The sequence below is a fragment of the Grus americana genome, chromosome 17 (assembly GCF_028858705.1).
Source record: "Grus americana isolate bGruAme1 chromosome 17, bGruAme1.mat, whole genome shotgun sequence".
Lineage (NCBI taxonomy): Eukaryota > Metazoa > Chordata > Aves > Gruiformes > Gruidae > Grus > Grus americana.
In genome coordinates, this window is record NC_072868.1 from 10,453,137 (window position 1) to 10,479,648 (window position 26,512).

The following is a 26,512-nucleotide window of genomic DNA, read 5'->3' on the forward strand; positions in this document are numbered from 1 at the left end:
TCCGCTAATTAAAGTGCAGTGAAGGACTGACTGCTAATGGAGTGCTAAGTGAAACGCTTCTGTAGCGGGTTTTTTCCTTCTCCCTTTCCTTTCTGTATACAGAAAAAAAAAATTGAGTGGGTTTCTTGAACCTCCTCATTGTAAGCTAATATGTTACTTGCCTAAAAACCTGTCAAAATCAAGAGGAAAGAATAATTTTGATGTTCAACTACATTATTTTTTTCCCCTTTAAACCAAAGCATTGTTTTAAATAATTTCAATCATCAAAGCTTATTTATCAGAGATTATAATTCAAAATGAATTTAAGAAAAGATAAGAACCATTTAGCTTGTTTTAATTTCAGTCGTCTTTGTGAGAGTTAGTGCGAATGAAATAGATACATTTGGGTATCTGTGTATCTGTAGAGAGCAGAAAACTAAAAATCAACACATACTTGTATAGCCATGATGTTTTGTTTTGCAGGAGTACTTTATTTAAGATACTTATGGAGCCCGAGACATTACAGAAAGGATGAAAAAAGAAATATCCCGCTTTATAGCAGATCTAGGCCTGTGGAAGTACTGCTGCTTTTGAAAGCAGCTTGCAGCATGGGAACTTCAGTTTGGTCTCCGCATTAGCTTGCAAACCTGATCTTGCAGGTACCTTCTGTCTATTTAGGCACCTAAAGATCACAAACAAGGGTCATTGTGCAGGAGTGAATAAAAAAGCTCATTCAGGGTTTCATTTTGCAATAGTTGGTGGATTCTTTTCAGTTAGAATAAAGCATTTCTCACAGCAGTGAGTCTTGCACTTTTCCTGGGTTTCCAAAATGAGTTCATGAGCCTTCAATAAGGGAAACTGTGTGAATCACTAAAATATAATATTTGCTGATGAGCGTCTGTTGTGAAGCTCGCTCACAGGCTGCAAGATACACAGAAACTCTGAAACAACATTTTCCCCTGATGGCTGGTTGCAAACAGAGAGATAATAAGGCTCAGCGTTATTGCTTTCTCTGCCTGCTGCTTGCAGAGGTGGGGAGGAGGTCCTCGGAAAGAGCCTTTTCAATCTGGTTCACAACCAACAGGTTCAGGAGATCTGCAACAGGCTGGCTGATGCTGGTGCATGAAATGACATTTCCTTGGCCCCAGAGGGGGAGTTGGCCGTGCGAGGGGCTGTGGTGTTTGTTCAGCAGCATCACAAGGTTTCTCCTGAAAGCCCCTTGAGGAGGTCTTACAGCTCTTGCCTAGGGATTTCCAACAACAAGAGTTGTTCCCATCTCTTCTTAGCCAAAAGCAAGCAGCACTAATGCTCATATCTCTGTTTAAATTTCCTACCGTTTGTGCAACCAAGGACACGCCTCAGCAATGCACGTCAGCTCAGCTTCCCCAAGCACCCTTGGGTGGGATCCTGGGAGCAGATATGGAAAAACCAGTCATGTCCTCTGAATCCATGCAGCAAAGGAGGTCACAGCTAAGATATAACATCTGCATACATTCAGATGTTAAGGTGCACAGGATTTAAAGCAGTATTTACAGTGTAAGTAAAGTATGTAAATGTACTGGTGTTTATGCAAGTATGCTAACAAGGATATGCAGAATGCAAATCTGGAGCGGGTAATTTTAATATATCATATATTTATGCTACGGAGAAACCCCAGCAAGTATTTCTAAAATGAAAGCCTTATAAAGGGGTGAAGGAGGAGATTAATTGCTGAGGTTTGCTGTGACCAGCCACAAGAAAGCTCAGCAGGAGGACGGGACTCAACATGCCCTTCCTCAGCCTGTCATGAGCACAGAAACCTGCACTATGGGAGCTGGGGAAAGAAATCAGCCTGGATCAGGTACAAGTAATTAATGAATTAACTCTCCTCTCCCTCCTCCTCTCCAGCCTATAAGTGGCAGAGGCTCAGGAAGGAGTAGAGCTGCTTCTGGATGAGGTTGGGGTGATGGTGGAGCTGATTACTTTGTAGAGATTTTTGGCTGGGGCTCATTTAGGTGAATATAATTCAGGCTTTGAAGGGACAGAGGGGTTTTATTGTTGCTTTTTCTATCTTGAAGTGCTGCCTTTAAGCCCCCAGGAAGGTATCTAAAAACCTCTGTGGGAGAATAGGGAAAGCAAAGCCTCTTCTCCTCTGAGCAGGGACCTTAAAGATCATCTAGTTCCAACCCCCTGCCATGGGCAGGGATGACCTCCACTAGACCAGGTTGCTTAAAGGTGTGCTAAAGGGTTATTGAGTGTTAAAAGTCAATATTCTGTGCAGTTTTCTGCTGGGAAAGAAGCATTTTATGGGCTGTAGCTACAGACTACTACAGACAAAGCCCTGTGTTACATCTGGAGTTGGGAAGGTTTACCTCCTCTTCTCTTGTCCTGTCTCCTACAAAAGGAAAAAGAAAATTAAGTGGGGAATAGTCATCCTGGTGGTGAAAAGTGAGAGAGTCCCTGTTTTTTCTTAGTGTTTCTCTGGAGTTAATCGTGTGAGTGGCTAATCCAGGTGCTCTTGGAAGGAGTAGGAATTTGGGTCTATGTAGGCTATTTGCATAATACTTGTTACTAACATTTGTTAGAGGGCAATGTTTTTAAAAAGATGGTGTTGGCTTTGGTTCTGTTGATGCTGGCCAGTGTTTGATATCTTTCCAGGGGACTGTTCAGATGCAGCGATCCCTGAAAAAAATAGGTCTCCATCTGAGAGGAGCTTGACTTCTCATCACACAAAAAACAGTCTTGAGGTGAGTGTTACCACTCTTGGCAAAACGCAAGGCTGCCTCTTTGGATTTTGTGTAAAGGCACAACTCTTGGGGGTATGTATGGAAGCAATTCACCTAAGAGTAAGCTGGAAAAGTTTTCATCCAGAAGTCCATAGAAAAATATTCACTATTTTCTTCAGTGCTAAAATTTTTGCTTTTACTAAAATATAATTTGGTGGGTGCGTACATTGTTCCAGAAATGAAAAATCTTAATTCTCTTAAATTCTTTCATTTCTCTAAATCTTCTGTGCTCTGTGTGTTTTCTAACAGCCCTTACTTCACCAGCCTTTCCAAACAGCTCAGTGAATAAGTCAGAGCCCCTTACAAGGCTGTGGTGGGTTGAGCCTGGCTAGGGGGCCAGGTGCCCACCAGAGCCACTCTCTCACTCCCCTCATTCAGTAAACAGGGGAGAAAAGGCATAACGAAATGCTTGCAGGTCGAGATAAGGACAGGGAGAGATCACTCACTAATTATCGTCACGAGCAAAACAGACTGAATGTAGAGAGGAGATTCATCTAATTTATTACTAGGCAAAACAGAGTAGAGGAATGAGAAAATAAAATCAACTCTTAAAACACTTCCCCCCACCCCTCCCATCTTCCCAGGCTCAACTTCACTCCTGGCTTCAACCTTCCCCCCCCTCAGCGGCACAGGGGGACGGGGAATGGGGGTTACGGTCAGTTCATCTCACGGTGTTTCTGCTGCTTCTTCTTCCTCAGGGGGAGGACTCCTCTCATCGTTCCCCTGCTCCAGCATGGAGTCCCTCTCATGGGGTGCAGACCTTCAGGAGCAAACTGCTCCAGCGTGGGGTCCCCCACGGGGTCACAAGTCCTGCCAGCAAACCTGCCCTGGCGTGGGCTCCCCTCTTCACGGGTCCACCGGTCCGGCCTGGAACTTGCTCCAGCGTGGGCTTCCCACAGGCCGCAGCCTCCTTCAGGTGCCTCCACCTGCTCCGGCGTGGGGTCCTCCACGGGCTGCAGGTGGAATCTCTACACCCCCTCATCCTTCCTCCATGGGCTGCAGGGGGAATCTCTACACCCCCTCATCCTTCCTCCATGGGCTGCAGGGGGACAGCCTGCTTCACCATGGCCTTCACCACAGGCTGCAGGGGGATCTCTGCTCCGGCACCTGGAGCTCCTCCTCCCCCTCCATCTGCACTGACCTTGGTGTCTGCAGAGTTTCTTACATCTTCTCACTCCTCTCTCCGGCTGCAAAAGCTCTCTCCCTCCAAGTGTTTTTCTACTTCTTAAATATGTTATCACAGAGGCGCTGATTGGCTCGGCCTAGGCCAGCGGCGGGCCCGTCTTAGAGCCGGCTGGCATTGGCTCTGTCAGACACAGGGGGAGCTTCTAGCAGCTTCTCACAGAAGCCACCCCTGTAGCCCCCCCGCTACCAAAACCCTGCCACGCAAACCCAACACAAAGGCATAAAGCAGGTGATGGAGATTACAGGGACAACTTCACCTGGCGCTGAAATGCAGTGAGCTCAGAGAAGGAATGCAGCATCCCTTTGGCCATGCACCACCAGGATGCCTCCGGCTGCATGGGACTGCAGACTGAAAAACATTGATGTAAACAAGGTTTTGGGGCTACGGGAGATGCAAGCGAGGTGGGAGGTGAGTGAGCGGACTGGAAGCTGGCAGGAGCCTGGGTACAAATGTTGCCGTGAAGCCCATAAGGAATCCAGTGATCCCACCTATTTGCTGTGGAAACCAGCAGCTGGATTCAGAGGATGCTCAGGGTGGCTGTATCCAAAACCCGTGCCCAGGCTGTGTGCAGCCGGGGAAGGACTCCCGGAGCTCGTTGCATGAGGCTTGTTGTGCTGAAATAGCAGATCTCTGCTCCCTGTGAGCTGAGCCCAGAGACCTGAAGGAGCATCCTGAGTGGGGAAAATTAATGAATCCACCAGATTGCAATCCCTATTGTAAAACATTCTTTTTCACCTGGGTATATTGACAGTCAGAGCCCATGGAGTCTGTGAGCAGCCCAAGGATGACAATCAACAAGAAACCAGGGAGCAAAATGAGGGAAGAAAACCCCCGGTAGTGTTTTCTTGATAAAACTTAGTGTGGATGCTGCATGAGAGTCAAGAGAAATAAAACAAGCAAATATAAGGTGCCATGGGAGAGACGGGAGAAGTGAGCATTTTTCTAATCCCTGAATTTGACAGCCAGTTTATATGAAATAACCTCTGAAGGCTCCTGCCTTCCCCAAGGTATTTTCTTTCTAAATAGATGTATAGATACAGTAATTAGCCAAAGGAGAAGCACAGGAGTTAATCCCTAATCATGTAAATGTGTTGTTTCAATTAATTAATGCACGTGGCACTTTGTGCTCTAGTGATAGGCACCCTAAGGAAAGATAGACAGGAACGAAAATAATCATATTTAACAGTCTACTCCCATTTATTCCTCCAAACATTAATGGTGTCAAACCTTACCATAATCTTTCTCCATAATTCATTGTTGCTTGGCAGTGCTGTGTTATAAATTAGCTGGAATCACAGGCTGGAAATGATAGTTTGGCAAAAAAAAATAATGTGTTTACTTGATGACTCAGTGAAGGGCTGTAAACAAGGGAGAAACAAAGCACTATTTTCTGGGTTGGCTCTCACCCCACATGTCTGGGAATCTCAGCCCTCTGGGAGCGTGCTGGGACCAGCACCCTGTGGATGGGTGCAGGATGGGGCTGGGTGTCTGCAGTTTGGGTGCTGATGGGGCTTTGCCGATCTACCTGCCGTGCCATGCATGGGGATCACTAGAGCAAGCGGAAAGACTGGGAAGAAGAAAACAAGTCACTGAAGAGTATATTAACTGTTAAAGGAGTAGCTGCTGCCCAAGCATTTTCAGCCATTAAAAATTCCTCCCTTAATAAGGACCTTATTGACCTTCTTAAAGCAGCTACCCAAGCTGTGTCCCAGCCTCATGTGAGCATGGTAAAAGATGGATCCAATTTCCACTGGTTTTTTACCAAATGTTAGCGTTTCAGCTCAGTCACCACAAAGGATAGTAAACAGGACATGTTTATATAAACCTGAGGGGACTGTAATGTGCTTTCCATGCTGTTTCTGAGAACTGGAAGTACTGCATCAGAATTAAAAGCCACTTTGTTAAGGAAAAGGCACAAAAGGAGTGTGTAGCAAGGCAGGTGAGGCATGGATGAGCCCTGCAGAGCAGCCAGCATGGAAAGGGGCTTGCAGGCAAGTTCTAGCTCCTTGGAGCAAGCTGGGCTTTCTATTGGTAAGATAAAAATAACCACAAATGGTATAACAGAGGCATCTGTGGAGCCAGTAACCACCTCTTGGACTGGGTGAAGGCTGCTTTTAATAAAAGTCAGGGCACTGTTGGGTTTGTCTGAGGTCTCTTCAGAGAGGTGGGATGTTTGCAGAGGTTGTTCTTATGTGTTTTTTAGAGATTTTTACTGACCAGCAGCAAACACGCCTTTATCACAGCCCATCCCATTGGGATTTGGAGCTCCAAGGTGAGGGACGATGCTCAGGGCAGAGGATGTACATGTTGCACAGAGATGCAGGAACAAAGCCCTTGAGGTGATGGTGGGACTTGCAATGCTCGTGGTCCATGAAGTCCTTTGTGCTTGTCATGACAGCAACAGCATCCTCTGCCATGAAACAGCCCCAGACTGATGGTACCTCTCTGCACAAATGCAATTATTTAGAAAGAATTGAAGTAATTAGAGAAGGAGTCAATTAAATAGCAAAGGCTAGCATGTGTCACAGCTGTGAAAGTGGGATTTTTTTTTCATCCTTTCTATCACATGTAGCTGGTGGACAGGGCTGAGAGCTGCCAAGGAGCCCTGGGGCAGTGGTAGCCCAGGGAAGCTGAGGTTCATGGCTTTTGGGGTACATTTGCTTTTGACTGTTGTATACCTGACTTCAAGGTACTGCGTAGCTCAAGAACTGATCAATACAGCTGTTAAAAGTTTTCCAAAAATGATATTTTGGAAACACACTGCCCAGGGTCTTGGAGCTCTTGGGCTCCATGGGCCAAATCCATCTATTATAAATTTGATATATTTTTTTAAAATCTGTTTTCCTTTCCTGGGGCACTTGCACTGCAGCTTCCTCAAGGGCTTTCTCCTTCTCCTCGAAAGCAGGCAAACAAAACTCTTCACAAATCAGTCAGGGTTTCACAGCAGTTCTCAGACTGATGAAGAGTTTGCAGTAACAAACCGTGAGCTTTGCCCGGCTCTGCAGTATTGCAGTGTAAACCCCAGCCACAACCCATGTTGGCTGAGCTGCTGCGGCTGCCTGGCCATCGACACCTGCAGCGATGCTCAATGCAATTAGAAGTTGATTTTTTCAATTCATTGGGGAGGGGGAAAAATAATCTGAGTTTTCTGTGACATTTTTTCCCTCTGGTTGCTACGGTAACTGTTTTGTCAGGTTGTTGATTTGGGTGTTTGAGAGAAGGTTTAATTTTGCTTCAGCAAATGAGCCCATTCCTTTGAGTGTGATTTCCTCTGGTGGAAAATTCCTGCTGTAGTTTCCCATCGCTTCAGAAAACATCCTCGTTAAAGATTGCATCTCTCTGATTTCCACTCAGAGTGTGAAACCTTTCATTTGGCCATTTACTGGACTGACTGTTGATTCATTTTTCAAAGACCCAGCTCCAAGTTTGTTCCCTGATGGTTATTTAAACCCAGGGTCAGCTCTGAAACAACAACTTAGTGGTAAAAGGGACTTAAGATCTAATGAAAGTGGATTGCATAGGAGAAAACCATGAGTCTGCTTTAAAGTCCAAGGACATCAGTGAAAAAAACACATTTGCAGGAATGTGCTGCTTTACCCAAACTAAACCAAACATATCTCTGCCCAGCACGGAGCGATGGCTAACCTCACGGGCAGTGTAGGACTCCAAAGGACTGGTAGTTGCAATTACTTTGCAGCTCTTCCTAAACTGCTCAAGAACTATAACAAAATAACGCTGCTTAGGTTTTTTTGTTCGTTTGTTTTTTCTTGCTGGTGTTTCCTCCTTCCAGAGTTTTTGGGGAGTTTAATTGCTCTGAAGCTATAGAAACTTAGTGTCTCCTGCTGAAATGTATTCACGGCCAGTTCATCACCATTTCTTTAACTGAACTGTGTAGAGGGGCAGCTCCAGAGATGACAGGAAGAAATTGCCTTTTTCAGAACAGTTTGGGAAGGAATCTGAAAACCTAATATTAGATGCTGAAAAGACAGGATTTAAGTCCTTGATCTCTCCCTTATACCCCACGAAGAGCCCTTCTCGCTGCGATCCCTTGCAGCCACGGTACTTCCCAGCCACCTGCCTGGTTCTCTGTCTTTAAGAGAAGTGTTCAGAGGGAAAAGTGGGGAAGGTATGAGCCCAGCAAGAGGAGAAGGGCATTTTTATACACTGGGCAGAGAAGCTGAAAGTCAGGAATTCTGCTCTGATGAGCCACTTGGTGCTCAGCCTCAGGGCTGAAATCCCAGCAAATTCCTCTCCTCAGCTCTGGGGCACTATTATAATTTCTTGCAGGGACTCTTGCCCGCTTGAGAGTCTACATTTTATTTCCCAGTTTAAAATGCCCTTGTTTAAGAACATCCTAATTCTTTCCCTACAAAACTTTCTTAGAAACCTCAGTGCAGACAAAAAAATGTGGAGTTTTTCTTTTTCCTTCCCCTCCACCTGTACCAAAAGCCCCAAGAACTTTCTCCTGCTTTCTGAGCAGCTGCAAGCCTAATTTACACCTATTGCAGGGAAACTCTGAAATGCTGAAGCAGCAAAGCAAGGAGCCCCTTGCCATCAGCCAGGTGCCGCAGGGGTACCCCCGTGCAGAGCACCCAGGACCCGGGCGTTTTCCCGGAGAGCCTGGTGCATCCTCTCGCACGGCGCTTCGGCGGCCGCCGATGAGCGATGGAGCTCTGCCACCTTGTGGGACTGTAACCCGGTCGCTTCACCCATCGGGCACCCGGCGGGTTTCGTACCCAAAGGGTCACTTTTCCTTACCTTATACCTTACAGAAAAAAAAAAAAAAGTGGTGCGTTAGAAAACATACTAAAGTCCTTCGTGGCTCAAAGATCACAGGGAATACGCCTGATGCTGAAAAGCTCCAATTTCAGTGAAACCTCTTGGAAGAAATATGACTTTGTATTAACTCTTCCCTGATGGTTTTTTAGAACTGACAGCATTCCTGCGCAGGATTTCAGGGGATGTGAGGGGCAGGGCAAGGTCTGCTGATCAGGGCTAGAGGGTACGTGGTGTCTTGGGCACTTGCTGGTCTTGGGCTGCTGGCCACAGTGATGCGGTGCTGTGACATCGTGGGGGGAACCTACGTGCTGACCTGGAGCTCACAGCACCGTGGGCAGGTCTGGCAGTTCACTGCCTGTATCTCCTCCTGCTCCAATCGCAGAAGCAAAACCAGAGATAGGTCCTACTGCGAAACGATGCCCTTCTCGGGGATGCAGCCAGCATTAAGTGCTTCCCGGGATGATCCTGCCCTGGAGATGCTGAAATGAAGGTAGGGTGAAGATGGGGGAGATGGACGGGGTCCTGCACTGAATGTGAGGATTGAAAGAAAAAGGGGACAGGGCGTCCCATCCTTGGGGCTTACATCATGGGGAATGAAGGGGCTGGGAAGAACCCTTGTGTGAGCTGTGGGCTTTGCAGACAGGCGGCTGTGGTGGCTCTGGCTGCTGGAGGGGGCTGGAAGCTGGATTTAACCCCAGTCCCACAGCAGCTGCCATTGGCCAGCAAGGTTTCGGCAGGCCGGCTCTGCCACCATGTGGCCTTGGGGTGGCCGTGGAGGAGCGAGGCAGCCCCCAGCCTCACCCCCTTTCTCTGCCCACATCACCCCCCTGCAAGCAACAATTAGCATTAATATTCAGGTTGTTTTGTTGAGCCTCGAAAAGACAAATAAAGGGGAAAGAACTACCAGGGCTGCTGAGATTCATTAACTGGCACTTCCTTCCCTTGCCCGTCTGCTCACTGACAGACCGACAGCGCTTTGAACGCCAATACAATTGAATTGTCAAGTGGCAGGAGATACTTAGGCGGTCGTGCCTGGCTCTGCCTTTGTTGATTTGCAGTGCTTAGCTACACGAGTGTGCTGCTGGCTCTAAGCTCCACGGATGTGACAGGTTCTCCATCACCAGTAGCACCAAACACGGCTGGTGCAGCCCTGCAAGGGACAGGCGGCCACTCACCCGTGCCCCCGAGGAGAGAACTTTGTCAGAGCTGTGCTAACCATGCGTGGCAAGCCATGCTGGTGCAATGAAGTTTCATTTCAAGGTTTAAGTCACTATTGTGTATTTTGATCTGATTCTTAATCAGTGGGTCCGAGTTCCTCCTTGAAAATCTGAAATCTCTTGCTGATGGGAGGACCCTGGGCAGGAGATGGAAGTATAGAAGCAGGACATCAGGCTTGCTGGTAGCTCCAGTGTGGTTTGTCTTACATCTTTATGTACTGACTCTTTTAGCCAAGGTTGTTTTGCACTAGGCATCTGGTAAAATCTCTTTAAGAACACCAAAGACAATTTTGTCTCATAAATGCCACTGAACTGCACATTCAGGAAAGCATGCGAGCTCTTCCTTGGAGCCATCTCTAGCGTTCTCCTGCAAAATTTAGGCAAGTGCTTAAAATTATAGATGCACTTCCTAAATCAGTTCCAGAGAGGCTAACGTTTTCAGTGAGTGTGCAGAATACACCACCCTCTGCCTTCGCAGGCTGATTGAGACGGGCGACCTGGAGCTGCCTGTGTCCGCCTCAGTCATGAGTGGATTTTCAGAAGTCCTCAAATTCCAGCAAACCCACAGAAGTCCCCCAGGCTTTGAAGATTCCTTCATCCCACATGCAGGATGCTTTCGATGATCTGTCAGGGAGTTTTATGAATCCGATCTATTGGGCAGCAAACAAATACTCTGTGGGAATTATTCTGAGATAAAACTTTATTTTAGCAGCAGCTTATCTGCCCTGGGAATGACAGAGATATTCTCCCATTTCTTTGAGTTTACCACCTGGGAAACTTTTCAGCAGTAAATAGTCATGAGCTGCTATTTTGGATGCATATGGTTGGTTTCAGAACCGTGTGACAGGTTAAAAACAAATAAAAATAACCCTTCATATTGAAGAACATGTTTCTGATCTCTGCTGCCTTCCACCTATGGCACTTGCAGGAGAATAAACTCCTACAGACTTGATTTGCTTTAAAAGAATATAGCTGCTAGATTTGGAAGAAAGTGAGCTGCTTTGATTTTGTTTAGGTGGTTGCTATTGTTTGCTCTGCTCTTTTGGAAAGGGATGAGTCACCACCTGAAATCGGTGTGTTCTCAGAAATGTTCCAATGTGACTAAAAAGTCAACAAAATTAAATTACAGCCAACTATAGGCAATTGGTGATATCAAGTCTCATTTGTGGCAATACGGAATACAGAAACACTCCCCCCCCCCCCCGCCTCCCCCCTCTTCTTCTAACCAGAAGGAGTTGTAATTCATAAAGGAAATAAAGCAAACAAGAGAGCTTGAGCTAACACCACCAAACTGTAGGATAATCTGCAGGATTATCCTTTAGGTATTGATCTCAAGAAAAAGAGGAGCAGCTGCAGAATCCTCTGATGGCAAAATAATTGTGTCTGAAAGCTTGTTTGCCAACTGATCTGTATCCGAAGCAAAGGAATTATTTTGGCCTTTTGAGGGGGGGAAATGTCAGACATGATAATTTAGTTTGCTGCTGGGATGATGCTGGGAAAGCCTTACAACATGCTGAGCTCTGCCTACCTGTTCATCACTGAGTTTCCCTGCAAAAACCCTCTGTTTTCTTTTTTAGTCCTTGACAAAGCCATACTGTACTGTTCCCTCCTTAGGTGTTTCTTGGAGGGAACTGATTTCGCTCTGCGAAATCCTCCTGACACTGCTGGAAGTGACAGTGCTCACGCTTCTCTGCTCCGGCATTCAGGTGTGGCGGGGACTGTCCTGTCCCTGGGTGGGGACAGCAGTGGGACACTGGGGTGACAGACAGTCTCTGTGAAGCATGAAGGATATTCCGGAGTTGGGGCAGAGCATAGATGTGGGTGACGCTGGCTGTTGGGCTAAACTGAGCTGATATTTGAGCTGGAACTGGGAAATCGGTGTTTTATGCTGTGTGCAACTGAAGCAAGGCGTGGAACAGGGCTGCGAGCAGGGGCAGCTGGAGGAGGACAGCTCTTGGGAACGCATCTGGGGGAGATGCTGTGTGGTCCCTTTGTGCTGTCCAACAAACCTGGCTCTGTTGCAGCCCCGGGGCTGGAGGAAGACAGAGCAGGAAGGAATATTGCCTGTCCTGGAAGTGGGAGCACCACAAAGCCTGCATTGAGGGAGGGGGCTGAGCTAAGAGGGTCCTTTTTGTCCTTGGAAGCGTTCCCGAGTGAGTCCGAGGCGCTTTGGAGTTGTCTTTGCTTGCTGAGGGATTCATTCACGGAGCCTGACCTCATTTCCCCCGTGGCACACACCAGTGTGCATTCTCTCCGCTGTATTAATACAAAAGCATCATCGCTCTCAGGTTTGTTTGAACAAGTTCCCCACAGATCTTTCCCAGGCAGGGGCTGCACTGCTCTCTTTCCTCATGTGTCCCAAAAATAAACCAGCTCAAAATTAACTTCAGAGTCATTTATTACCGTTCTTTTCAAACTCCCTTTGGATTAGAAGTGCAGTTTGGACCCCTGTGAGCACCATGCCTTCAGCCCTGCAGCACTAATCCTGTTGCCTGGTTTTGTTGCGGTCCTTACCTGGGTGGCAGCTCCCGTGGGGAGATGGGGACCCCCCTGAGCCGCCTGCTCGCCTCAGCTCCTGCTGCATCCCTGGTCATCCGAGGTCTGTGTGACCTCTTGGCATCGCTGCTTGGCTGGAACAGCTCTGCCCTGGCCTTTCAGTGTGGTTTTAATTCCTCTCTCCCCTCTCCTGAAATGGGTCTGGCCAGGGGACTCCGTCCATCCAGCTCACCACCCAAGGGGCACGAGGAAGGAGGAACAGCAGATGCAAATCTAAAAGCTCTCTGGGGAGGGTGAACAAGCACCTTAAGCACGCAGAGGAAGCCAAAGATGCACAGAACAGAATTTTTTGAGACCAAGCCATGAAGTTACTCAGTCATCCTCCTCCTCTCTCCTCTCCTGCTGGGAAAGCTCTGCGTGGTGCCCGAGGAGGCGCAGATGTAGGGATTCATCTGTTTGCTGTCAGCTAGCCCTGGAAGAGGATTTGCACGAGGCTAAAAATGTCAGTGTTCCTGGAGGAGGAATAGGGTTAAAATCCCATCTGGAATTTGTAAAGCAGTGTTCAGAATTCAGTTGGTGGCACTGAGAGGGCACTGTCCCTTCATGTCATCACATCTGACCAGGGCAGGGGAGCTGGAGACCAGCCTGGCTCAAAAGCACGGTGAGACAATGAGCTCGCAGCTCTGGGGGAGTTTTAGGGAGGAAAGGAGAAAGACGGGTATCTTCCTGGCCACCTAGCCCTGGATGTGCGTGGGGATCTTTGATGTGCTGGCATTGCAGAGCTCTCCTCCACCAGGGCTTTGGGAAAAACTGCTGGGGGCACAAAAGAGCGTGTTGGAGTGGTATGGTGTGGTGATGGGGACCACAGCCACTGGGGTTCGTGGTCTTCGTCAGAGGGGGGAAGGACTTTCTGCAACAAGAAGTTAATGCTGGAAAATCCAGCTCAGAGAAGCACCGAGGAGGCTGCCTGAAGGTATTTCAGCCACTGTCCTCTAACTTCAGCCAGAGTAGAAACTACTGAGCAGGATGTACTTTGCAGCATGTCAGGCTTGAGGCCAGCTTTGGGCCTCTTTTAAGAGCAAACCTTTTTAGAGAGGGGACCAAACCGCAAGTCCCAGGCTCTTGGGTCTGTGCAGCTCATCAGACCTCATATGCAATGAAATTATTTCCATCTTTGCTGCTGCTGAGAGCATTCCTGTGCGGGATGCCGTGTCCCTTATATCAATAGATGGCAGCAACTTCCCGGGTGCTGATGGAGGAGCCTTTGCTCAGAAGAACTGCAATAGTTATTTGGAGTTCAGCCTTTCTCTTGCCTGCCTTTTCCCCCGGTTCTCAGCCCAGCCTCCTGCCTCAACCCAAACTGTAGATGGCAGCAGGAAAAAGATTTTCCTATTTCTTTGTGACTTCTGCTCTGGGTAGTGTTTTTCTGCTCGTGGCTGCTGGCTGAAGGAACCTGTTGGCTCTGGTGTTTCTGACCAGCTTACAGTCCTGTCTTGATTTCAGGCCAGTTTGCAGGCTTTGCTGAACAGGGTCAAGAAAGTTTTCTGTGTGTGCTCCAGCTTCGAACGATCTGTGTGGTGCATGCATGGGATTCACCTGTAAGTGTCTGAGAGGGACATTCCCACCAAACTTCACATCAGAGCAGTCCAAAAGTTTTGGTACAAACTAGTGCATCACTATGAGGAGAGAAATGTGGCTGCTGTGTCCTGTTTAAGGAGACAGAGTTTAAGCCACAGTAGTGCTGGCAGAGAGGTTGTGGCATCTCCATCCTTGGAGATTTTCAAAACTTGACTGGACAAGGTTCTGACATCCCGAGTTAACTTTGAACTTAGCCCTCTTCAGAGCGGGAGGTTGGATCAGGGATCTCCAAAGGTTTTCTGTGCTTGTCAGCCTGATCTCCAACTCTCTGGTCTGCCTGTGCTAATCATGCTCATCTGGGCTAATGTAACGTGTTTTCCTCTGTGTTGTAACCAATTGCACAGGGTCTGTTACCCATTCCTGAGCCAGGATAGATGAGTCTTCAGAACGATCCCGGCTGTTTGACACTTTGCAAATAACTGTCAGTGTGTCCTAGATGTGTCAGCAGGACCTCGAGGCCCACGGACAGCCATGCCGAGACTTCCTAAAGTGTTTGTTGAGGCTCTATTCAGTGAATTGCTTTAAAGCTTCGCTGTTGGTTGATGAAATGGGAGTTTAGCAAGCTGATGTCCTGAGGTACCTGGGTCTTTTGAAGTACGTACCACTCAGTGGAGGAGGAAATTTTAATGTGGTATATGCCAGCTAGGAAGAAAAATCAAGATTAAGGTGAATCACAGAAAAAGCTGCCTCAAAATGAGAGCTATTAGCTACTAGAGTAACTTGTGGGGACAGAATATTTAGGCTATTTAATGCACCATAAATTACATAGGGAATTCTCATGCTTTAACTCAGTAGTCACTTGATATAAATCTGCTTCTCTCCTCAGCTTCCTATAATTACAGCGTAGCTATCAGCCACATCCCCAGCCACCTGCAACGCCTGTCCCCGGTGAAAGGGACTCCCAGATGTTCGACACCTCTCGGCGCCGGGTCCCGCATCTATGGGGCCTCTGTCGCAGAGCCGCCGATCCCCGCTCCCACCCCGCCAGCGGCTCTTGAACCGCCCGGCTGCTTTTCACGCTACGGCTCTCTTTGTGGAGCTGGGAAAGGATCCAGAGCAGCTGTGTTAGGACCTGTCAATCTCAAATTGCAAAGTCATAAGGAGGGAAAATAATCATCGTAATAATAATAATAAAGTCATCAACTTGTCTTACCCTCCAACAGAAAAAAGGTTTTGGTTGGAGGTTTGCATCAGTTATAATTTTCTCGGAGCTGATTTCTCCCTGTGATGCCACTATAGAGCCCATAAACGATGCTCAGGCAAAATCTCCTCTGACATTCATCTCTGTTTACAGAGCTCATCCAAAAACAAGAGGCCTTTTCTTCACTTTATTCAGCATCACCACGACTTGGTTGCCAAGGCATCAGCCTTTGATTCCTGCGGTTTGGCTCTAACCAGTGATGCCCAATACCTCCCGATCACCGTGAGTGGTGAGCTTAGCCATGCCAGCACTGGCCCCCCAGCTGAGCAGCACCGTGGCCCCCGGTGGGACATCCACCTCCACCACCTAGCCTTGGTGGGCTCCTTCCTGAGCCTGACATCAGGACCTGCCTTCAAGCTTGATTTGTCAAGAGCAAAAAAGCAGGTGGAAAAGATGGGCAAAATGATGTTTTGTTAGAGCTTGTGTATACATCGCTGTTCAACAAAAATCACCTTTGTTCTCCCTGCTGAATGGAAAGGGCTGGTCAAGATGACCCTAAAACAGGGGGTCATGAAGCCCTTGATGGGTTGGGAGCAAAGCTGAGGCTGTTGTTATCTCTTCTGTCTGTTCACTCTCCCATAACACAGCCACCTTCACCAGCTGATGCACATCTGTCCTCAAATACCCAGGGGTTTCTAATAAGACCATTTCTAGCTGCAAAACCCACCACTGTGAGTCAATCGTTTGCATAAGGGCTGAGCTGTTCTTGGGCAAGAGGTCTGTTAGCAGCTCCTCCTAAGACCCCCATCCACGCATTGCTGCTAAAGCTGCCAACGTTTATATATATATATCTCTCTGAATCTGAGTCTTATCAGTGGAAAAAGATGTTTCTCCTTTTCTGGTTTTCCACTGAAAAAAGAAACATCATCTAAGCTGCACAGCATACTAAGGAAAAGGAGTGAAGTGAGCTGGGAAGGGGACAGACAGTGCATCTTCATGCCTTTAAGTCACTCAGATGAAGTTCATTTCTCCTTGTCTGTACAAGGCTGGACTCTTTGCATTTTCATGGTAAATTTGTTTACCGAGCCGTTGTTGAAATTCTGGAAGCAGAGAAAATGCATTTGCTCCATAACCTTTCCGGATCTGACAAGTCCTATAAAATCTATTAAAGCCTTTAATGAAATCCCTGCTCAGAGCCAGCTCCCATGAATGAATGTGGAATCGGAATTTAAATTAAAATGTTGTTTTTGTAGTCTGTGGGCTTTAGCCTTGACAGAAATTAAAGGGACAGTTCACATTTTGGGGGTTGTTGCTTTCTCCCTGTAGTTTTACACCACCACAAAATGCCTCTCCTTGCGGAGGATGGGTGTCTGAATCTCTTTTCCTCTCACTAAGACTGTGGCCAGTTGGGAGCACTCAGCTGCAAGCACAAAACCTGGTATACTGGATAATTTCAATTAGAAAAGAGTAAATTGGTTAATAGGCAGCACAGTCCTTTAAATAGGATGCAGAACTCCTGTTAACAAATGGGGTGGTGTTGGGTCCAACCTCACTCGTTGAGGTGCGTGGAGCCAGCCAGGTGCAATGTGCCCTTGCTGCAGGGGTAACCAGCATGCTGAGGGCACCGTGGTCGAGGGCATCCTCAAATGCTTCCTGGTTCCTCTGCCATCAGCCACCTGGGGACATGCTGCAGCTTGGCCCCAGAGTCTTAGTGCTATGGAGACATTTCCAAGCAAATCTTGGTAAGGAGCCTGGTATAAATCCATTGGATGTGCTTGGCTTTGCATACACAAGGATTTAATTTCCATATGTAAATACAGGTCTGCATGTGCAGGGGGTGTGCAAGCAATTAATTGTTTTTGATCTCTTCTGCACTGAGCAAAATGAAATATCCCATGGTGAAACACGTGTGTCTGAGCCTCAAAAATAAAAGGCTGCTCAGGGCTTTGATTGCCTTTTCCTGGGCTTGGACCCCGTGCCAGCCTAACACAGCACGGTTCAGGGATGGGCCAGGGTTATGTGGATCTCTGATGCCTCTTTCCCCTTGCTGGGATTTGCTGGCTTTAGCTTCCTATGGAGTGATGCCACCAGCTGTCCCCGCTGTCTCTTTGGGCGTGTGTTTTCCAACAAGAAGTGACAAAGTCTGCATTTCTTTCCTTACACAGGTTTGCTTCTTTTTGATGCATTTTGGGTATATGTATTTGCTAACAACTGCATCAGCTCTTGCCATCCCCTGCAAGGAGTCATCTCTGTACCTGGGAGAAGGAAACTATCCATCCTCCCCTGCTAGGAGCCAAAAGCTGCCCCAGCTCTGGGCCCCCCACCAGCTGCAGCTGCTCATCCCTGGGCTGGGAGCCGACTAGAGAAGGCTGCAAAAGGTACCTGACTTGCTCCATTTGGGGGATTTGAGCTTTCAGTTGCTCTTTTCACAGCTGGAATCTCCTCCTGTTTGTGTTTCTCCCTTTGCAAGGGTTACTCTTACCCAGAGGGGCCCTTGGCATCTGTGCTTCAGCCTGGTTTTATGCCACATGATGGGCTCCACTTGACCTGTGATGGTGGTGGGCTGAGAAGTCCCACCCCACACCTGAAAATGTGTTGAGGGTGCATGGTGCCCTGTGGTCCTGACCTAGGGTTGAGGGTTATTCAGCTTCTTTCTTTCCTTTTCATGAGGGCTGCTTCCAGAAATGCATCCCCAAATCCACACTGTTCGGTGTTAGGTTACGGGGGCTCAGCACAGAACAGTAATGAATGAGGCATTACAAGAAGGGCTGCAGATCACAAATAACTGAATAATAAACACATGTAAACAGCCATTTGGTTCATGGCTGATAAACTTTCATAGTCCATTTTATCACTGTGTATGCAGAAGAAGGAGGGCTCTGGATTCAGGATGCTGCTGGTTGGCTGTGGACCAGCTCTCACCCCTCTGCCCTGCCAGAGGTTTGGGTGCAATCCTGAGCCATGAACTCACTTGGTCCATGCACTGGTTTCTCCAGGCTGAGAGGACAGCTCTGCCTCCAAAATGTGGTAGGAGACCAAGCAAAAGGGTGATTTCTGGCATGGGTGATACCACAGAGAGAGGTTTCATTCTGCAGAATGCTCAGAACACAAGCAATAGAGGATGAGGCTCCTTTCCCAAGAAGGCAAAACCAATTGCTGTTTGTGTTAAAAACTCTCTGGGGTAGGAGAGCTGCAGTGGGCTGAGCACACCCATGGGCACAGGGATTTTCCCCAGCTTCATAGGAAGCCTCGCTCCTGCAGCAAGGCCAGGCTTGGGAAGAGTCTCTCCAGAAGGGAGGATCTTGGAAGGCAGGCAAAGAGTCTGTTTTCAGTGCAGAAAAGCAGGGGAACTCATTAGTGCAATGTGAAGTGAAACTGAAAATGCTTAAATTTGTTGGCAAAATGGCAGGAGGCGGGAAGGAAATACTCTTTCCATGTCAATGCGTCACTGGAAGGATGGTGAAAAGTTTGTTGTGTTTTGGTGGCCGTCAAGCCTTTGCGTTTTTCTCCTCTTTCCTTTTTCTTTAACTCAGGTTATTACAAAGCAATCCATGCTGTTTCTAAGAAAAATATCATTAAGTTTCATTTTGAAAATGTCAAAACAAAATGTTTTGGCATTTCTGAAGTGAAACATTTCATTAAAAATGCTGCATCTGAGTGTTTTGACATTTTTTAAATGTGCTCTCCTCCTCCCCCCATTTTCTCAACATAAATTTGTTAATATTTTTAGTCCTTCTGAAACTTAATTTTCCAGTAAACATAGTAGTAGTTAAAAAAAATAATAAAATTGCTGCCTTGGGTATTTTGAAAGCTATGAAGAATGGGAAACCTGGGCAGCTGAGGTCGCCACTGTCCTACAACCTCAGTTGTCACTTCCATGGCGCAAAAGGAATGTGTAATCATGTGATTTTGCAGTAAAAGCTTTGTTAACTTTTTATTCACTTAGAATAATAGTAGTAACAATACCCTAAATGCAAAAAAACCTGATCTGGTGGTGGGGAGCGAAGCCAGAGCAGGTTGGGAGCTGGGTGACGATGTTGATGTCCCTTTGCCTTCCTCCTACTCCCTGGTTCCTGCTGCACCCTGGCTCAAACGCTGGCTACACCGGAGCACCCAAACAATCGCAGGGAATAGTCTTGGTGCTTCAGCCAGGAGAGCATCAGGAGGCTCGAGGGGGACAGGCAGCCCTGCAATGCAACAGGGTGGGCTGCTTGCACGGTGCCGGGTGTTTCTCACCTGTCAGCAGCCACCACGATGCTTCAAACCCTCCTGGCCTACCCTGGGCATGTGGTGGGGTCCCTCTCCAGCCAGAGCAAACTGCTGATGCTCGGAGGCTGTTCAAATATCAGCCAACTCAAATGCGATCAAAAGCTGCCTTTAAAGTGACGCTTTTTGTGCAGCGAGGGAATAGCTGGCAGGGCACGTTGCTTGTGGCAGAGTGTGATAGTCACCTACAAAGGCTTGAGGTGTTTGTCAAAGGGGAGGAGGAAGCCTCTGAAGCCAAGAGATGCTTTCAAGAGGAGAGCGTGTGAGTGCCTGCTCCGATCTGTGCCCCGTCACTTGGAGATGAAAGGATGCTAGGCTCTGTATTGCTTGCTTGCTGCCACAGCCCCAGCATGCAGCAATTGTGCACCCTTCCCTTGCCAAAGACTTAACACTAGCTAAATTAAAATGAAAAACATAAGAAAATACGGAGTCTTTATGTTTGCTTTCAAATCACCTGACTCCAGGAGTTCAGATCTTGATGAGCATAGCCAATACAGGTTCAAAATAGCACTGCTTACTTGGCTGGTGTTGCTGGAAAAGAGATTGGGTTTACACGCCATTCACCCTCTTGTCATAGCACCTCCCTGTTATCTGCTGGCAGACAAACCAACAGTCCCATCAAGAGGTCCAACGAGAGGAGAGGCTTAAACCAAGAAACACCAGTTCCAGGTAGGGGATGACAGAATAAGGTAATTTTCCTGCTGAAACACAAAGGCAGGCTGGATCCTGCCCATGCAGGCTGCAGCAGGCAGGAATGCACTGGGGCTGCCCAAGTCTTGAGCTCTGTCTTTGCCAGTCCCTGCTTAGTTTGGGGCAGTTTCAAGGATTTGGATGAACCACGCAAGGCTGAGCAGGTTCAGCTTGTGAGCATTCATTTCCTGGAAAAATCTTGTAGCCTTACAGATGTCTATCTGGAGGTTTTCCCAGGACTTCAAGAAGACCCAGAAGCTGCCTCAGCAGTATAAAATATAGACAATAATTCTAATCTGCTAAAGAAAGATCCATTTTTATTTTTTTTTAAATCCAGATTAGCCGGTTATCTTCATGCAAAAAAACCCCATGCTGGTGCTTTCTGGGAAAACTGCTGGTGGTCTGGCTTGCTTGGGGAATGCAGTCCCAGCTCTCACCTCCTGTTTCGGCATCTCCCAGGCTGGCTGGGCAAGCAGAGCACTGGCCACAGACCTGGTTTCAGTGCTGGTTACTGGCAACTAGAACTAGGCAAAGCAGCAAAACTCTTTTTGGTTTGGAGAAAAACCCACCCAGTTGCCTTCTCGGGGCTGCAATGCCTTTGTCCTGCATTGCTCTGCCCCAAATCTCCCGGGCAAACCCAGCCCATGGCTGCCTCCATCCAGAACCCACGTGTCTCCTCGGGACCTTCCATTTCTCCTCTTTTCTAAACAAACATTAAGAAAAAAGGGCGGAAGAGAGGTGGTGGTTCAGGAACATAAAGTCCCACAAAGAAAATTATCTTCCTTTCACTTGAATTTTTTTGAAAGCTGCTGGGTTGCAAAGGCGGTTCTGTTGATTGCAGTTTCAGTCCCTGACTATGCAGTAATGGAAGCATCAGAAATCACCAAGCTTCCTTCCTCAATTTGAGTTTGCCCTTCATCCCGTGGTTTCAGGCTAAGGAGAAAATGGTCATTTGGAAGAGGAAGGGGGAAAAAAAACACAATATTGTTTATCTCCCTTAAAGTCACAAGCTCTTTATTTGCCATTCCCATTTTACAGCTTGGCCGTTTGAAAGATCAATTAGCAACTGCCTTATAAATGAGCAATAAAACCTTTCATGGAGAAACTTTTCCCCAGGCTGAAAAGTACTTTTCTGTCCTTCCTGCAGAAAAAGGAAAGGCCAGGTGGTTCCTGAAACCAGGAATTCCCAGGTAAGAAGACAACACGGGCTGTGAAGAAGCTTTCAGATCCTGCTCAGCGGGTGTTGTACTGAGGGTTGGCATCAGTCAGCAAGAAAGAAGAGGTTTTCTGGGGAAAAGCCAGCAGGTTGTTGGGCTGGGGATGTACCAAACTTGTTCCTGATCAGAAGCCACAAACGGAGGAAAGCACCTCTTGCAATGGAAGGTTTTGGTGGTCAAGATGAACGTGCCTATGCTCTCCCTTTCACTGTCCTCATCCTCTAATGGTTGGCATCGCTTGGGAGGGGATTAAGCAGTTCAAACAACTGTTGAATGTTTATTTTCTCTGGGGCAAAAGTATGGTTTCTATTTTAAAGTTTTAAAGTACGTGTGTACATCTATATACCCACAAGGATATATAGGTGTTTGTGTAGATAAGGCCGATCAAAAATTCACAAAGCAGGGGCAAAATAACTGCAAACCCCAATTTAAGGGCATTGCAGCTAAGCAAAGCCTGGGATTTGGGGGTATTTTGGAGCTGCAAAGGGTGACTCTGCCACCTTGGCACTTCATTCTTGGGGGAAAGGCAAAGCTTTGGCCATCCTAACGTGCCTGGGATGCTGCTCCTGCTCTTGTGCCGTGGATGGTCGATGTGGCTGTACCTCTTGCAAGGGCTGAGCCCTTTTCTTTTCTTTTCTTTCCTTTTTTTTTTTTTTTTTTTTTTAAACTCCAATCTGTTTGCACTTCTCCCCCCTCCCCATTGCCATCCCTTAGGCCTTCTGGGGAAAGAAAGAAACAGCCACTCTGTTTTTAATCAACCTAATTAGTGTATCTTTAATACAATTAGAGGGAAATTTTACCGCTCTCCCCTCCCTCCCTGTGTATCAATTAAAGCCCCACAGTTGCAGGGTAAATTTCTAATCCATTTAGGACCGTCTCCCCCCAGCCTCGCAGCCCCCTCCTCCGCCTCCTCCTCCCGCCTGGCAGAGTGTTGCTTCCTCCTCCGTTTTCTTTAGGAGTCTGTTCAAACAGCACATTGTAAGGAGTAAATAAATTACTCTCTGCCCCCTTGCCCTCTCCTCCACGGCAGCCGGCCCCGTTCCAGGCAGCTGCCCTGATTGTACGGGCAGGCGCGGGGGGGAAGGGGCTCGCACAAAGCCGGGGGCTGCGGGGCTGCACGCTCCGGGTCAGGGGGGGTCGTGCTGTTCATCCCTCCTTTCTTCTATTCTTCATCCCCTCTTCTGCATCTTGCTGGAGGTTTTTTTTCAGCTCCGGGGGTGTTTGTGCTAGTTGGGGGTTAGTGTCTATTTTTGTGGTGTCTAGGGGTTTATTCCTGGAGACCCTTCGGGTGGGGTTTTGATCCCTTCGGGGATCTGAGTGGGGGGGTGGTGGGTTATGGACCCATGGCTGTGATCGTGGCTCCTACCCCTGGGATTCTGCGTGGGGAGCTGGGGGGCCCACTGTGCCCCGCTGCCTCCCCTTCACACCGCAATTCCCATGTGGAAAAAGCCTTGGACTTGCCTAAATCCAGAGGGAGCAGCCCTGCCCTGTGGCAGCATCTTACAGACCATCCAGGCTCAGGATGAGTGGGCCCAATCCTGCCCCACACACTGCAATAGCAGCTTGGGAAGCGTGAGGTACCAGCTGCTGGAGTGGCACCTAAATAGCAAGAGTGTTTTCTTGGGGTTTGGATTTTTTTTCTTGTAGTAAAGACAGATGGATCTGCTGGATCTCCAAAACTGCATTGAATGCCACAAAATGAATGCCCAGCCCAGAGACCTGCTTAATTAGTGCACGTTTGTTTGCACACTCCTTAGAGTGGTTGAGGGGTCTGGGCTGGAGTGCACAGAGCATGGCACCCCGGGGGATCGAAGCTGGGAGGAAGTCAGGAAAGAAGAGGAAGGACTTGATCTTCTCCTCCTCTTTTTGCATGTGGGTGTAAGAGCTTGCTTGCAGAGGTACAGAGCGAAGTGGTAGGTGCTGGCCCTGTGCGGTGCCTGGCTGGCATGACAGCACAGGGCGATGCCCCAGGAACCCCACTGCAGCCGGCAGCTGAGCTGTGCTCCAAAAAGTCCTGCCAGTGGCTCGTTATCATCATTTCAAACACAATTAGTAGCTTTGCTGCTGCCTTTTCGAGGTAGATGGGTGAGTCTTCCCCTTGCTGCATTTCTCCCCGGCTGGCCCACGACTACAAGGTCCTGCCTTTATGGATCACCGAGTCCCTGCGCTTTCTTAATGAACCTGCGTTTAATGCTTGACTTCTCTGTGTCATGTTTAATTACAGCAGCTGTAACTTCCTCGTTGGTTGGCTTGAAATAATATCTAAGTGCTTCTGAGCTTTAGAGCCTTGTTATTCTTCTATAATTAGAGTTTTAAGGCTGGTGTGAGCCATCTCTATAAAACAGGCAGCCATTTGCCATGCATGCTTATTGCGAGGCTTCAGGTTTCCCCAAGATGGGAAAGAGATGCTGTTCTTGAAAATCTGGCAGGTTTAGGTGGAAGGAAAGGTGGGCCCGGGGTGCAAGAGGTGGCAGCTGTGTTGTGTGGATTGATGGCAGTGGAGCATCTCACTGAGCATTTCAAAACTCAAATATCAACAAGGAATAGATACACTCTGATGAACTTTTTGTATCTGAAACAGGAGAATGGGCTTTCTTTTTCTTAAGGTTGCATTTGCCTCCTTTCATCTCTGAATATGCTGCTTTTCCCCTGAGAAAGGCTGGAGTTGGGATGATTTGGGGTCCTTGTTGCCCCTTCATGTCCCCTCTGCTTCGGTCTGTGTCTGGTGACCCTCCTAGGAATTGGAGACAAGAGCAAGATGAGGACAGGGATGAGCATCAGCCAGTGTGAATGATCTTAGAAACCTGAGGTGACACTGTGCCTCCTTGGGAGATGATGGGCGAGACAGCAGCCAACTTGCAAAACAAGTGGCCTTTTAAGACCTGCCAACTTGGGAGAGAAGGGGGCTTTGAGAGGGCAGACATCACCCCATTTATACCACATCTGCACTCCCGGTGGAGGGGCTGCGAATGTTCCCTCCTCTCAATCTCCCCCTCTATATTCACTGCCTTTTAAAGAAAGGGTTTTTTTCCAGCAAAAGTGAAGGGATTGATGTCTTTTTCTTAACTTATGTTCAGGTACCTGTGTTGTCCGGGCAGCTGTGGCAGGAGCTCAAGCACGTGGACCCGCAGCCCAGCTGGAGGGGTTTGTGCTGGCCCTGGTGGGGGATCGAGCCACAGTGACCCCCCCCAGCTCTGTACTTGCTCTTCCCGGGGAGTTTTGGGGTGATGCAGGGAATTCCCACCTTGAAGACAGCTCCTGTCCATGTGTGTATGGTGCGTTCCCAGGCAATGGCATTGCAGAGCCAGTGCCACCACCAGAGGCAAGCTGAGAAGAGCAATAACATTTCTAGGTTTTATTAAACTCATGCACTTCTTAAATTCCCTACAGCTGGAGGGTTCCATTACCCCAAATTAGGCAGAAAAAGCCCCAGCCTGTGATGGATGTTGAGCCACCACTGTGTATGGCCTCAGCTATGGGTACTTGTGAGACTTGAGCCCCAGGGCAACCCAGATCCTGTGGTATGGAACAAAAACCTGGGACCAGACTGGGCTGGAGATGTCAGGGCAGCATCAGGCTCACAGGGGCTGGGGCAGCTGGAGACAGGTCACCCCATGGGCCAAAATACAGCAACTTCTCAGCGTGGCTAAGGGCCTCATCCCTTTGGAAAGCAGTTCCTTAGAAGAAAAGGGCAGCCTGATGATCCACCCCTGAACTGGGATTAGTCAAAACAGACAAGGACAAAGCACCCTGATACATCAATTTACACTGTAAACTCTTCTCTGAAGCATCTGCCACAGGCCATGTTTGAAGGCAAGATCCCAAATCCAACAGAGCTCAGGCTGAGCCCATGGCATGGGACCCGGCACTTGCAGCTGCGGAGAAGCTCATCTCCTCGCAAGATCCCCACCGTACCACTTGTGCAGAGCATTAAGAGGGCTTTTTCCAGAGAGAAGGGGATGGTGAGGAGTGACAGTCTCTGAATTGCAGTTTGAAACGTTTACAGCCCAGTCAATCCTAATTCATTATTAGCTGTAATTGTTTCAAAGAAAGTGTCCACTGTTATGTAAAATGCAGTCCCAGATGCTCCTAATGGTTCAGGCTCTCTGATTGCTGTAATTTGCAAAGCTTTTGCCTTTTTTTTTCCCCTCCCTCTGTAGTTATGATGTGCCTTTTATGAGCCAGCGAGGAAGAAAGAGAGAAAAGCACGCCATTAGAGGAAAATAATAATGTTGTACCTGAAAGGCCATTAGTGAGTCTCATATGAAAGTATGCATCTGGTTTGCGCTCAGCCTGGCCCGGATGCTCCCCGGCACCCGGACACTGCCTGGGGATGCGTGGAGCCCGGGGATGGCTTTACTTGCAGGGAGAAGGGCTACAACCCGGGTGTGCAGCCCAAAGTGATGCTGCACTAACCCAGGCATCAGAATATGTAAATAACTAGTGCGCTTCACAAATAATTTTCACAATTAGACATGGGCTCTGCACCGATGAGAAATCAGCTGGGGTGGAGCAGCTTTTGGCTGGCAAATTTAACGGGGGGTGATTTTGCTGGGGGGGGGGGTTGTCTCTCTTTTGACATGAAGGAAACATCCATTTCCCACTTCCATCCTCTGATGTTGCTTTGTATAAAGGCAGAACTGCAGGGATGTCTCACGCCAGGATACCCAAGCTGTGCGCTACGGGGCATTTCAAAGCTCTTATTGCTTGCTGTCTTTCGCCTCCACCTCTGTTTTCAGCTCAGGTGTCTGTTTTAGCCTGTCTGTGTCAATCCTGTCACCAGGAGCTTCTTAAGTCCATAATATCAACCTAATTTAAGGAAGGCTTTACTTGATGAGACAGGTTTCAGCCCCTGCTGTGTGCAGAGGAAAGAAATGAAGGTTGGTTTGGTGTTTCCATCACGCCCTGCCCAAGGCTGAGCTCCCATGGGATGAGGCACGGTCCTTGGGCTGAGTTTCTCGGTGCAGTTTGCCTGGATGAACTGCACGAGGCTTATGATTGGGATCAGACAAAGAAGCGCTTTTAGTGCTTTTTTGGGGGTTCTTTTAGGAAAAAAAAAATATTACCCAAACTCATTGTGAAAGGGGCTAGAGGACATGAAAGCTGAGATTAAGTACAATGTCCCCCGTGTCTGGCAG